Consider the following 15,159-nt stretch of genomic DNA (forward strand, 5'->3'; position numbering starts at 1 on the left):
GCTGAATTACAGCTCCCTTAAGGCAATACAATCCCTCCAGAAAATGCAATTTCAAGCTGAGCTTACATGAAACTTAATGACCTGAATAATTTAACAAATTGTTTTGGTTTTGTAGGCAGAAATGGGAATGAAGAAAGGATAATCAGAAAAAATATATTTTCTTTGGAAAGAAGAGCTGTTCCAGTTCTACAAGAATTTCTCATGTGCTTTATTTTTCATACATGCATCCCCACATTGCATATAGGCTGGAGTTGTTTTCACTGTCTACTAAATACCCTGCTTTAAGGCTTATATAAAAAAATGCCAACACTTGTCAATCATTTACCTTCAATGGTCTATACTTCAATACAGATTAAGAGCCTCTGGCACTGAGGAATCCTGACACAATGCTCCATAGCATACTAAACCACTAAATTCAGATTTAATGTGATGGACCACTTCTTTAAATTAAGAGACAGCAAGTGTCCAAAACTGTCCAATTCAGCAGCCTTGAGTCTTAACACAACTTGTAGGTATGGAAGCAGAAAAATTACAACCAGGAACATTAGCCCACATTTCATCCCATCTCAAAAACACATTCCTGAAGGGATCCCTATTGTTCAGGCAATTATCAGGAATCTCCAAGCCCACAAATCACAAAAGTGCTCAGAAGCTTTTCAGAGTGTTTGGTGGTGTAACAATCTTCCATGCCAATAAAATTTTACTACGAAGGAAAATTACTTCAGTTCATTAAACCCAGCTCTAGATCTTGCCAATTCTAAACTGGCAAAGTGCTTTGCATATACCCCAGAGTGGAATATATAATGCCCGTTTCCCACAAATTAAGAGTGCAAAGGCACTGCAGTTCCTTCAGCAGGTTGACAATGAACTTCAGAACAAGTGAAAAGCACCACACCAAGGCTGTGTGGAGACCCTGCACTCCTGTGTGATATTAGAGACATGAGAGGGAAGAGCACAGCAGTCAAAGTAGGTGTCAGACAGACATCTGAAAGGGCAGCTCTGATTCACTTCATGAGACATCTCTTCTCTGAGTGATCCTGCTGTATCAGCACAGAGATTAACACAACTCATCAGTAGCCTTGTGCACATATTTGCCAAGTGTAATTAATAAAGAGTACAGGGATGACCAGTAGGCAGAGCACAGAGCACAGCAGAAAGAGGGCAGACACATTTACATGTGAAAAATGAGAGCTCTCCACTCACTTGCTCAGGCACGCTGGGGTCTCTGTCTCCTGCCCACAGAGATATTTCCATGATGCTTGCAACTTTTTCTACCCTCCAAGCCAACCAGAGGAAGCTTTTCTGCAATATCCCTCTGCCATTCCCCAATCTATATGAGAGCTACAGCACGCAAGAAATAAACTTTAAATGTGAGCAGCCATGGGATAGTGGGAACCAGTGTCAGTAAAAATGCTCACAGCCAAAGACAAATTGGCTTAAAATGCTCTGGGACTTAAACACCAGCAGCACTTATGTTTATAGGTCCCTGATGTTTTCTTATTTGGGATTTTTTGGGGGTTTTGTTTGTTTGTTTTGCGTTTCTTTTTTTTGGTGGTGGTGGGTGGTTTTCAAGGCACAAGATCATTAGCTAAAGCTGGACTGACTGGCAAGCACGTGGACATGCACATTCATGAATTTCTAATGCACTCTTTCATGCAATCACTTCATTCAAAGCTAATTCTGTCAAAAGCCACCAATACCAGCCTAATTTTTCCCAAACAAACACTCAAAAGATGGGGAAAGGACAATTTACATGTTCAATCTATATTTGTGCTTAAGTGGAAACTGTGGTAGGCTGACCCCAAGCAGGAGCTAAGCACCAACACAGACACTGACTCTGTCCCACCCCAGGTTGATGGAGGAGAAACCCAGAAAAGCAAAAGTGAAAAAAAAACCTTGGACTTCCTGACAAACATATTGCCATTAGTCAAGGAAAGGGAAGAAACCATAAATAAACAAACAAGTGCTATAAGGGCAGTCATTGACTGTCCTCCCCAGCAGACCAGTGTAAAATCAGTCTTAGACCACGGTTACTATTGTTGAGGATGATGTTCCATGGAACACAGCACCTTTCTGACCTCCTCCTTGGCTGGGCAGAGTGAGAAACAGAAAACCTGACACTGTGAATCTCTGTTCAGCTACACCTAAAACACTGATGTGCTATCAGCACTGCTTTAAGCTAGAATTCAAAACACAGCATGGCACAGGCTGCTCTGAGGAAAATTATTCCAGTACAAGTGTTTTCCTGGGTCAAGGTAGCATGATTCTCAAAAACAATCACTAAATAATCCTGGTCTCATCAAAATCTCTTCCCACAAACACAGCCTCAAAATTCTATGTGTGCATGTGAGTGATCACACTATGCAACATCACCACCCTCATTTCCAATGGAGGTCTGAGTGCAGTTGCCAATACCCCAGAGTGCCATCTCCAGTTGAGAGAAGCATGTAGAACTATTACAAAGTGCCCAGGAGAGGAATTTAAATTCCACAGGTGTTAACAGATTCTGCAAGCATCACCACTAGGAAACAAGGCAAGTAATAGCATCTTTGTTTTACTGATAAGGAGGCAAAGAGAGGTTAAGTGAAATTTTAAGTGTTTCTCTACATGGGAACAGTCAGAAAGAAGATTCCAAATAAACTTTTAAGAGTTTGGTTCAATACACTTTGCAAATATATATGAAAAGTCAAAGACTACTTTATTCTGAAAAATAATCCATTGAGGAATTCAGCATAGCTGAAAGAATCCAATTCAGCACATTTCGATAATTTGAGGTAAGAGGCATCATCTGGAAGAAAAAACACCAGTCTGAGTTCACCCAGAGTAAGAGAATGATTAGCTAAAAAGGAACACATACACCTTAAACACCAATCTCCCCTTTTTTCCCCAGTCTGGTGAGCATAGCTGAAGAAAACTTATCTCCAGATAATAGGAATTAATGAATAGCACATCCTAAGACACAATAAAAAAACCAGCAGAGGTGCTGACAACAAACACAGGCCAAATCCTGCCCCTGGAAATCAGAGTAGCACTTGTGTAAGAGTAAAGCTTTGCCAACTAAGCTTGCAGCAAAGGACTTTTCCTTACTTTTTTCTTTTTTTTTTTTCCTTTCTTTTTTTTTAATCTCTGGAGAGACGAAAATGATCTGTGGGTGGCTTCAGGCAGTGCAGACAAAAGAGCCCTCTGAAACTGAAAGAGACAAATCCCAAGATCACACACAGAAGCAAAACATGTTCCAGTGAACTTGTGATCTCCAAACAGCTGAGACTGTCAAATTTGTCCTCAAAACAAGAACCAGTAACTAAAAGGAGGATATTCGCCTTTAATCCTCTTTTGCCTGTGTTGCTTATCACTTTCCAGTGGGAAAACTGCCACAGCAGGCTCCTTCTGTCCCCTGCCCTCCTCCCTTTCAATAGAAATCAGGCACCACAATGGGCTGGAGCCAGAGCAGAAGTCTTCCCACTGGCACAGCTGGGGACAGATCACATTATCTTCACAAAAGCACCTTCCAGATGTAAGCAGCAGTGTGAAATTCCCATTTACAGGACTTGCACTGAATGAACAGAATCTGAGGGTGAAAAAAAAACCCAAACAAACAAAAAAAAAAAAAAAAAACCACAAAAACAAAAACCAAACAACAACAACCAAACCCAGAACTAAAATTACTACAGTGCCTTGCAGAAAGAGCCAGAACTGGAAAGCCCAACTCTCTTCCTGTCCCGTTACAAGCAAAAGCAGGGCAGGAATTTTGTGTGCTGCTTCTCTTGGATGCCTTGGCAATTCAAGGGCAAGCCCAGTCTGTCAAAGAAGCAGCACCCATCAGCATCAACACTGAGAGACACCTCTTTCAGAGTCATGGATCTACCTTACTGTCCTCTCACAAATCTAGAAAGTGTTTTTAATTGAATCTGACAGGGTCTTCCATGCTTTTAGTTTCAGGCATTTTTTGTGCATGGACTGTAATTTAGGATATGTTCAGAGATGCCTTGCACATACAAATCCTTGCTGTGGCAGTGAATGCAGCTGAATAACCCCACCAGCAAGGCAATGACTAATGACTCCAGGACTCAGAAAAGGAATTGGACTATAATGTTTTACAACAATGTGGGAAAAGAAGTCTGATTTTCCTCCTCCCAAGGCAGACATTCCAATTATCAACCAAAGGGAGGGTTTTCACAGCCACCAGCTGTACAGTGGCTGCATTTCAGCCACAAGACTCTTTCATCTCCACTACACATTAAAAATTGGGCAATATCTCTCATGCAACATTTTTTCCAAGAAAGTAAGAAATAAAATTGGCAAATCCTGCCTCAGTTTCAGCAAATATATCTCCTGCATACCCACATGCTTACCTTTAGTGCACGCACACACACATAAAAATTGTAACTCTGATTAGAATTGTGCAAAATCTCCTTAATAAAGAAATAAATGAGATGCCTACAGCAGTTCCAAAAGAGCAGCTGGATCCTGTCCCAGAGGCTGCAGGAGAGTGCACACACTCATGTGCATCTGTGTCTATGTCTGTGTAATATAAAAGCAATTATCAGCCACACAGAATCAGGAGAGAGTGTCTGGAAAAGGTGTGGTAATTAGGAATAAACACACTGGAAGGGAGGGTGGACACACCAACACTACTGGCAGCTTGTGAGTAGCATTAGTCAGAGAAGTCAGAGATAGAAAATACTCCCCATATTATCTGATCCACCCCCCTGACAAAGCACAGTTTTACCCTACAGAATTTTCCCCAGCTTTTCAGGATGGTTTTTCTGCACATAAATACACATTCCCACCAGAAAAGACATCTAGATTGCTTAAAATAACAGAAGGGTGAGCTTTATCTCTGTGTAACTCAGTTTAACATAAATACAATCTCTCCTGTCAGGTAGTGATATGATTTAAGGTTCCCCTATCATACCTTATAAGAGGTGATGGCAAAGAACTCATTATTTATTTCTATTGATTCAGCAACCCACACTAGATCACATATCCCAGTTCTTCCCCCTTGCTAAGAAGCCCCCCTCTAAAGCCTTGGAAACTTTAATTTTATCTTTTTTCCCTTCTCTGTCTTCCTTTTAAAGCTGCTGTGTGCACACCTCCAAGTTCAAGAAGAAAATGAAAAAAGGCCCCAGATACTTTGCTGGCTCAGTTCTTATTCCAATTATCTCCTGATACCATCCACGAAGCAGCAGATTTTGTGCAGCAATTTATCTCTGTGGAGTCAGTCACATTTCTGCTGAAGGGCCATTTAAAGCTTCTGACATGGGGAGACCTGGAAAGAAGGAATTACTTGAACTCCAAATATGGGTACACTACCTTCAGAGGACATTTCTCCATTTCTCAATTTAATTAAAAAAAAAGAAAAAAAAAGTAAGGGAACATAGTCCTTTGAGATCATATCAAGTGCCAGGACAGGAAGGGGTTTTTCTTGAAGGCAGGAGTATCTGGTTCTATAAAAGAAGCTAAACTATGTGGGAAATTTTGTGTCTGAGGCATTTCCAAAAGGAAGAGGGGGAAAAAAGAAAGTTCTCATAAAGGTAATTTTTCAAGAAAATTCAGGCTGCTTATAGCTGTTCCATTTTGGACTCCAGGTTCTACTCAGGTACTCTCACTCCTCTCACACATATGCCCTCTCACCTCTCCCCTGCATATGTACATATATAAAAATGAGTCATCTTCTTCAGATTCCAATTAGCATCTCAAACAGTTGTTACTGATCAGTGCATGGGCAAGAGATTCTCTCTCCCCCCAGGGACAGAAGATGGAGTAGATATCCTGTTAAAGTCCATCCCAGCCTCAAGCCTACAAAGGCTTACTTCATGTGAAAATGCCTCACTGCTAGCACAGGAGAACCAGTCCAAGAGTTGGAGTTTTACAGATGTTACCATGGAAGAAAACAAAGTACCTGTTGGGAGATAAATCCTTCCATCTGTTTTTAGTGGCCAGTTAAACGACCTTCCACTCCTGCAAATCCAAGCACCTTAGACTTTGGCTCGTTTCCTTCCTCACAGCAGCCCAGGGAAAGAAGGATTGCTGCAGTTTGCCAAATGTAAAGTGTAGCACAGAGGGAAAAAGGGCAAAATGCACAAATTGTTTGAGTTACAGTTCTGCAACTGTCAACATCCAATAATGAGATTTTCCACCACACATGAGAACCCACTTTAAACAACTGTAACATCATTGTACAAATCCATTATGTAATCACAATGTCTTAAATATGCATACATAGAGTACTTATAATTAAACAGGGAAGGTGAAATATGAGAATCATCACAGGAGGAATAAGATAAAAATAAAAGTGATCATTTAGATTAAATGAGTAGGTATCACAGGCAGCTTGGGTCAGTCAGGCTGAGTGGGACACAGAATAGGACAGTGCCTGAGGTAAGAGACAAGCACAAGTCAGGGCTCTTGACAGACAAAAGGTCAGAAGCAAGAGTTTGAGTGCTAAATAGCCAATTAACATATTTTTACATTATTATAGATTAAAAAAAATTTAAATGATCTGATTATCTTATATATTAAGGTAATAAAAACGTGGTCTGTCCAATTAACTGCACTCTCCTGACCTTGAACTTCTGTTTATGCAGTTCTAATCTGCAGCAACAAAATCTACTTTAAAACTTAGTGGCTCAACTACGGTAAGGTCAGACTCTGCCCTAGCAGCTCCTTTTCCTACTCATATTCCTCTGAAATAATCTTTACTCATTATTTTAATCACCTTTATTATTTTTATTCTGTGTTTGTCAGGTGCACACATTTCATCATCATTACAATGGCTGAACTACTTATACCATAAGTAGCTTTTTACTATTATTATTTGTCTTGTATCATTAAACAGTAAACCAAATTATTTTCATCTGTGAATTTTCATACGTTGCTGTGAAAACACACTCTGTCTGGGCAATTTCCTTTCTTTGCTCCTGTGCAGAGCAGCTCTTGCTCATGCCAAACACCCCTGGAGCCAGGATGTTATCTCCTTTGGAGGGCCTAACCAAGCGGACTTACATGAAATCTCTCTCACTAGGTATTTCCAGAATGTGAGCTGGGAATGATTCCTCTGTGTGTATCCACCACATTGAGCCAGACATAACATCCTCCTCTGTCTCAGCACTAAAACTTTTAATATACTCCCCCCCACCCTGCTCTCAAAAAATTTTCCTGTGAAAGACTGGCACCAGCTCATGGTGAGGTGGGAGAAAATGAAGGAATCTTTGAGGTTCCACAACACAATTGCAATTTTTAGTGTCAGTCCAATTTTCAAAGGGGGGGTAGAATGTGTTCAAGAAAAAAAATCCATTCATCTGGTTTTGACCTTAGTAAGAAAGAAAATGGGTTTTTTCCCACTTTAGAAATACCTTCTGCTTAATGCCTGTATGGGGAGATGTGGAGCAGCACAGTTGAAGCTGTCAAGGGCAATTTTTCTTACAGACTTAGAGTGTTCTGTTACTTATAAAAAAAAAAAAAAAGAGGCTGAGAAAAATAGAGGAACTTGAATTCCAATCTCCTTTAATGCTACATTATGGTTGAGAATTTCAAGCTGTAAAAGTAGGAAACTCAGAAGTTCAGACTCTACATTATGTACATGGATTGTATAAGAGAAAAGAGGCAAATCACCTTTGCAGAAATCCAAAGCTCCATCAACTTTTGGAATCCTTTTGCAATTGGTTGAGGCCCAGAGACAGTTGGTCAGACACTTACTGGCTCCAGTCTGCAACCCTCACTTCAACAGAAAAGTTTCAGAAGGTTTGACATTGTGAGATCTCCTTTCTTTCCTTACTTAGGGATCTAAAAACTTATTTCTATGACCTGGAAGAATCTTGCCCTCCAGGAGACACAGAAATTGAATTACATTCTTCATATCAAACCACTATCTTATAAGAATCTCCTATAAGAATCATGGTTATGACAACTGGGACTGCTGACATTTAAACTGGGACTACTTTTAAGATCAAGATCTAGGATGCTAAACTCTAAGAGATAGATCCTTTTTACTCGTGTGACAAGGAAGGCTCAGTGCTTTGCTCTTCTAGTACCTGCATCACCATCAGGAGGACATCTAGGACCCAAAATCTGGAGGTAGAAAAGGGGCAAGAGACAGAGTCTCATGTTCTCTGAAAATCCTTTGCAGCTCTGCAGGGTCTCCAGATGACCTTCAGGGAATTTCACATCCATGGGCTGTAGGGTTATCTTGCACCTTGCATTGAGATATCAAAACCAACCATCACTGCAGAAGGGCTCTAAAGACCATCAATAGTCCCACTGACTATTCCTGCATTGGAATGTTTTATGTGGTGTGCCAGAAATTTCTCAAAGCTTCCAAAAATCATTCTGCCCCTTGAGGAACATAAGAGGGAATGGCTCTTAAAAGTAAGAATTGACTAAACAAGATCTGTAATGGCCACTCTGCAAGGTCTGTAAGAATTTTCTTCTCCTCTTTAATGCCTTAAGAGCCCTGGATTACCATCAGAATAATCTCCTCTCCCTCACCAGTCACACCGCAAGGTCTTGTCCTTATCAGCACCATGAAGTCATGGGAGCAGTATGCTTTTCATGAGAAAGGGTTGAGCTGGCAAAAGCTGAGAGCTCTGAACATCATCAGAGGCTGAAGCACAGTGGGGACCAGAGGGCTGATTCAAGTAGACAGTGTCAGTGTCATCTGTCAGTGTATCAACTCTGTACAGATTCTTTGTCTTACCTTGCAGGATACATATGTAGGAAAAGCTGAGCACATCTTTTAGTACCTGTGACAGACCAAAGAACAAATCCAAAGGCTCATTTTTGCCTCTGATGTTTTATGACTGTCCTTTCACTAAGATGATCATCTACAAACTACTTCTTATAAAACACCTCCCAAAACAGAAATATTTCTCTGGGCCCTTTTTACATCAGGACTGACAGCAAGAGCTCCAGATAATCTTCAGTAAACCTAGTTATTGGACAGTGTAACCTGTTGTAAATTCACATGTAGAACACAGAAGAATGAAGATACTCCCCAGTCCAGCCTTTCGAATGGAAATTGATACAGATCTCTTTAGTAACTGCACCAGCACAAGACTGATTCCAACAGCTCCAAGCTCCTCACAACCCTCCTGCAGCCAGAACAGCTCTCATTACAAAATTGATGCACTAAAACAGGCACCAGGGGCTCAGCTTTAAACCAAGCTGTCAGAGCACCAGTGTCCTCCACTGCATCACAGAGCTCAAGTTATCTCTCATGGACAGTTGCATTTTGGTTTTCTACAAGCCCTAGCTCTTGAAGGCCAGCAATGCCTTAAAACAACAAGATCTCATATTCTCTTATTTTTTACTTTTCCTTTTACACACATGCATACATAATATATATATATGTATTATATAATTTATAGATATACATAATGATTTTTAATTATTTTCATTGCATTCTTTTCCCTCCTCTCCCTACCAAGAAAGAAGACAATAAATTATCTCAGGCTGTTTTAGATGCCTCAGATTAGCAATGCCACAGTCAGAATAACACAGAGCACTCCTGAACAGCTATTGCAAGCACTTGCAGATGCCATAAGCCCTTTTCATTCAAGTGTACTGTATTTACAATCAAACATAAAGGAAAATAAAGCCAATTTGTTTCACAAACTTCTCAAGAACAGCTTTGCATTCGCAGCATGTGCGGCATTCTTGATTAAACAAGAGATCTGCATGAACATAATAAACCTGTAATTTTATTGGCCAAGCTCTATGAAAACAATTTAGAAGACAAGGATTGCAATGTTAAGCAAACTGCAGCCCATGTACAACACCCATGAATTATAGCAGTTTGGCAATGAGCTGGCCAGTTGCTTCTCACAGCCTTTAATAACAATCATCCACATCTTCACAGCACAATAGAAATTAGAGACGCAAGAAGCCTATTAGCTCATCCAGAAAAAACAGGATTGTTCCCCATGGGATAATTGCAAATATTCAGTCCAAAGTAGATTTAAAGCTGTAAAATAAGGTAGCCTCTTTAGCAAGATCACTCAGCATGGCCAAAAAGTCAGTTCCATAAAGCTTCTTCTAAACATTAAATTTAAATGTTTCCTCTTTAAAAAGGTTTAAAGCTAGGATCTTGGTCTCCTTTGGATTCCCTTCTAGTCAATAAAGAGAGGGAAGAGTTGGGAGGCTGACCTTCCCTTCACAAACAGCTTTCCTCCTACCCAGCTCCTCTGTGTCAGCTCTCAGCAGGGACATGTGGCAGTTCTAGTGCAAAATGCAGAACCTCACTGTGTTCTGTACGAGAGCAGGGGTTCTGACACAAGGCTGGGTCTAGGTGAATGTCCTTGTTGCAAGCAGTGTCAGTCCTTGCTCTAAATGCCAGGCTGTATTTCCACTGCTCACAAAGTCTCCATGCAGCGCTTCAGGCCCATGAAACATCCAGATTTAACAGAGAATTAATAAGTGTATCAGAAGAGCTCCGATGTACCTGGGAGGTAAAGAATTACAAGATTTGCAGACATAAGAATCATAGCAAGTCTACCACAATCCAGACTAAATCCAAAGCATTACAGCACCAAACACAACAGCATCTTGCTTTGGGCTCAGGAGAGCCAGTAATGTCACCAAGAGTAATTTGTGCGAAAAGGTGGAAACAACAGCATTTAGCACTAATTAAAACATCAATGGATCCCGAGTGGTGAAACCAACAGTCTTCAGCCTGCACGTGTTAGGTCATCTGATTATTATTAACACCCAATTTTTAAAAAGAAGCAGTAAGAAGGTGAAATTTTCCACATGACAAAACAGAGTTGGAACTCAGGAGAAGATGCCTCTTAACATCCAAACATTCCAAGAAAAGCCTTAGCAAACTCTAAGTAACAGTTACTAGTGAATGGGTAATGATCCCCCTAAAAAACTTTGAGAAAGTTTGAGAAGTTTTCCATGCCAAGGACAATGGAAAAGAAAATGCACAAATCAAACTTCTTGGTTTTTGCATCCCTAGCTTTATTTCCCTGAGAGGTTTCTTCTGAACTGCCGTCTAACAATCTTCAAAACCTCTAGTAAAATATAACATGTCCATGACTGAGACCCACTCTTACAAACTACAAAATTCCCTGCTGTTAACTGAGGCATTGTTAATGTGGTCACATTCTTCCTGCTTACTATAAGCATTTAATGAGTGCCCTAGCCTTTCTCCTAAAACAAGCCCTAACCTCTACTGTCTTTGTTATATGTAGACATTTACAAGCAGGATTTCAACCAGCCACCTGCATACACTCACTACATGAGCTCATTACATAAGAAGGTGGAATTATAAGAGACACTTTTTCTGGAGCAATCCACAGCATCTTATGTGTCCCCAAATCATGCAAATCCCAAGACACTTCTCAACTCCTCTGAACAAACATCAGACCTTAACCACAACATTCAAAACAAAGAAATATCCCACAAAAAAAACCTCTTTTAACGTACCATAGGAAGACAGGAAAAGAAAAGTCAAGGGCACTGCCACTGTCCTCCAGCCTTGCAGTAATGAGGGATCTGAGAAATGCCAAGATGACTGTTTGAAGTGAAACACCGAGAGCATGTCAGACACACCACATCTCTCTCCTCCACAGCTGAATGAAGAGACACTTTTTAAACACAGACTTCCCCTATTCCACTCAGAAAAGTGACCATGTTACAGTGAAGAGTGATGCTCATGTATCTGACATGGTTCTATAAAATCCTTCAGGATGAAAATTGCAAAGAAGCAGCAATGTATTATTTCTGCCAAAAGAAAAATAATATAGTTTGAGGATGCAAGATAAAGTTCTTTTTCACCCGAAGAATTACCTGGCTTTTAAGAAAGGCAAAGCACCCATAATGACAGAGGAAAATCTTTGGAAGTAGTACCAGAAAAAGACATTAGAAGTGGCAATCACCATGTCAGACACACTACACTGCAGGGGAAGGGAAGAATGACCAGATAATGAAATTACAGGGCATTGAAAATGTCAAAGAGCGACCGTGCTCTACCATCATTCACAGGTTATATGAGGCATTAACATGCTGATATCCCATTCCAATGACAAAGATGGCAACAAGAACAGAAAATAGTCCAAAATGAATCTGTTGCTGAGACCAGGAATTTAATGAAACAGGGAGATGAGCAGAAAATTAATCTTACTTTCACTGTGCAGCCTTCAAACTGAAAGCTGCTGGCCCTGTTCAGGAACAGTAATAGCTCAGGAATGCATTATTTTACTTTCCTTATCTATGATCTCCCCAGACTTCTGAGTCATCATCACAAAAAATGGTATCAAGTCTTTCGAACAAGGACCAACCTTATTGGCAGGCAGTGGCACTAAGGAATTTCCAGCAAGGTATAAAGGAGAAGAAAAAGTCCTTCACAATTAAGCTGATTCACCACTAAATCAAGGGCCCAGGGAGGTTGGGATATTGCTGTACTTGGAGGAATTCAGAACTTGACTGGATGAGGCTCTGAGTAGCTTTATCTAACATCACTGCTTCAACCTTTGAAGCTGATCTGAGCAGGAGCTGGACCAAAAGATCTGCAGAGCCTCCCCCTGCAAACTCAATCTAAATGACTCTACAGCTGAGTTCTGCTCCCTTAGATAGAAACGCCATTGATCAACATGAGAAGCACACACAACAATAAAGCCAGAGGACCCTGTGTCCTTCCTGTAACACACCTTCCTACCTTGCTTGAGATAGTTCATCACTATAAAAAAAAATTTTCTGCCCCTATGCCTCATAGAAAAAAAAAAGAGAAGTTACAGTAAATCAAAATGTAGAGTCTGTTTATGGAAACCCCCTTCTGGAGAGACTAATAGGCCATAACACAGCTTGGGGCAGATGCAAATGAACTGTCAGAATCCAGAAAGCGCCATGTGGAGCCACATCTACACATCCTCTCCACGTATGGCAACCCCACAGGGCAGAGCAGCACCATCCCAGCAGTACCACCCAAAGCAGCCAAGGTCATGCTGGGAGCCCTTCCTCTGCAAAGTTAAATGCAGCAGAAATTCTGCCCTGTACCCCAAACCCCCAGATTCTGATGTTCTTCCTACGCCTGGTACAGAAATGGTCCTTTTTTCAGCCCAACCTAATAAACTCTCCTATTTGGAAAGACTGAGAGCAAGACTGTTTCAAAAGGTTTGATAAGGTCAGTGCTAAAGAGTAGCTGATAAGGCTATCTGGCCTCCACAATGGTTTCTTATGGAGCTTGAATTTTCTATTTCAGAACAAAATTCTCCCAAATTTAAACAGGAGCATGTCTTTGAAAAATAAAAGCAAAGTGAACAAAAAACCCCATTCATTTAACTTAATCTGGAAAACATAAATAAAGCAGTTTCCTCATTCCATCAAGCAGACGCAAATTTAATTTCAGATCACTCAATTTGCTTTCCTGTAAACAAACAAATTGTTAAAAAGCAGGGGAAAATAAACCCTTGGAAACAGTATCTCTTATCACATATAGTATGTGCCTCTCTCTCCCTGCTGGCCCATATCACATTTAATCCTACAGATTTCAAAGGTTCCTGGAATTCAGTCTGCTAAAGGTGTGTAATAAATGAGGCTTTGCAGAGTGCATTTGTTGAGTAAGCAGGAGTATCTGGACATCTGTGCACAGGGATGATTCCCTGAGAGATGTGTGTAAGACAAAAGGCTCATCCTTACTTATTTCAAGGCCACATTTTCACCAGTTTATTGGCAGCCAATCTGCCAGACAACAAACTTAGCCAGACTGTGAATCAAAAATCCTTCCACCCACAAGACCATCATTCTTTTACTGCTACACAAGTGGTTTTTGCATCATGCCTAGAAAGTAAAGAGCACCTGCTGCTCGATTAAGGTGTGGAAAAGATCTATCACCTCAGGGCATTCTTAAACGCGACCATCTTGTTCATTACAGGGGCATAATATTCTTCTCTATTGACTGAGCAATAGTCATGGATCATGTGGCAAGAACCAGCCTTGGAGGAGGTAGCTAGATGGATGTCCACCCAGTGCCAGCTTCATGGTCATATAAGCAATGTCTTTTGGAGATCTATGGACAGACAGTACAGACCTTGGCAATGCCTTTGTGACTCCAAGCCCCTCTGCCACAGCAGCAGAACAAATGAACAATAGCCAGCTTTGAACTGCAGCCTACACCCCTAATTATACCTGAAGTGTCTCCTGGCAACATCCAGGACTGGCTGAGACAGCACTTACCTGGTCAAAACACATTGGATACAACAAACTGCCTCTTTAGAACAAAGAATGGTTTCACATTCCTTCTATTGCAACTCTGCCACCTCTGTGGAAGTCCTGCAATCTGGAGAACACACAGATTTGTCTGTGTGCCTTGCATTTGCACAGCCCAAGAAGTAGGCACCATGTCAGGAGAGAGTTCTTTGCTCAGGCTGAAAAAGGTGAGTTTGCTTTAAAGTCAGATCAGGCTTGCCTTGCCACTGTGCACTTAAAAGTCATCAAGATGCACACAATTTAAGATTATTCTGGGGCTCCCTCTAAGGAATGTAGCACCTAAAGATGCAGAGTCTGACATTTCAAACATAAGTATAAAGAAAATACGGTGCATTGACAATTGAATGCAGTTTCTAAAAGCTGTTACTAGAAGGGGAATGTGAAGTCCCCTCTGTCTTGCCCATATCTGATTTCTTACAGTTGTTTCCAGTCATCTTTTAAATGAACACCTGAGGTGCAGCCCCAGTCTGCTGCCAGCTAGTACTGCCATCGTGCACAGAGCCCACTGGGGTGCAGGGACTGGCTGACTTTCACAGGAACATCAGAGAGCAGTAACACAACATGGACATTGTGCAACTACAGATTTAGAAGGAGGAGAGATGGCAGAGTATGCCAAAAACAAGCAGAACTGACAAAGAAGGGAGACTTTCACAGTGCACTGTCACTATTCCAGCTTCATTACATTTGGACGTCAGGAGGAAGCTTTGGCAACAGACACCTGAGAGAACTGAGTTAAGCAGCTTAGAGAGTTACCTGCAACAGCCACAAGCTGTCACAGTTCACACAAGTTAAGTACCTTTTACTTGCCCCAGCTACAAGGCAACAAGATGAGTTGCCCTTTAAGCCTGGACTAGGATACTACTCTCCCAACAAAGTGGAAATACCAGGAGATGCAGTGGACATCTAGGAATGCTACAGAGAAGCAAGCACCACTGGGAAGATACAAATCAAATC

Source organism: Geospiza fortis, unplaced genomic scaffold (genome assembly GCF_000277835.1).
Source record: "Geospiza fortis unplaced genomic scaffold, GeoFor_1.0 scaffold130, whole genome shotgun sequence".
Classification (NCBI taxonomy): Eukaryota; Metazoa; Chordata; class Aves; order Passeriformes; family Thraupidae; genus Geospiza; species Geospiza fortis.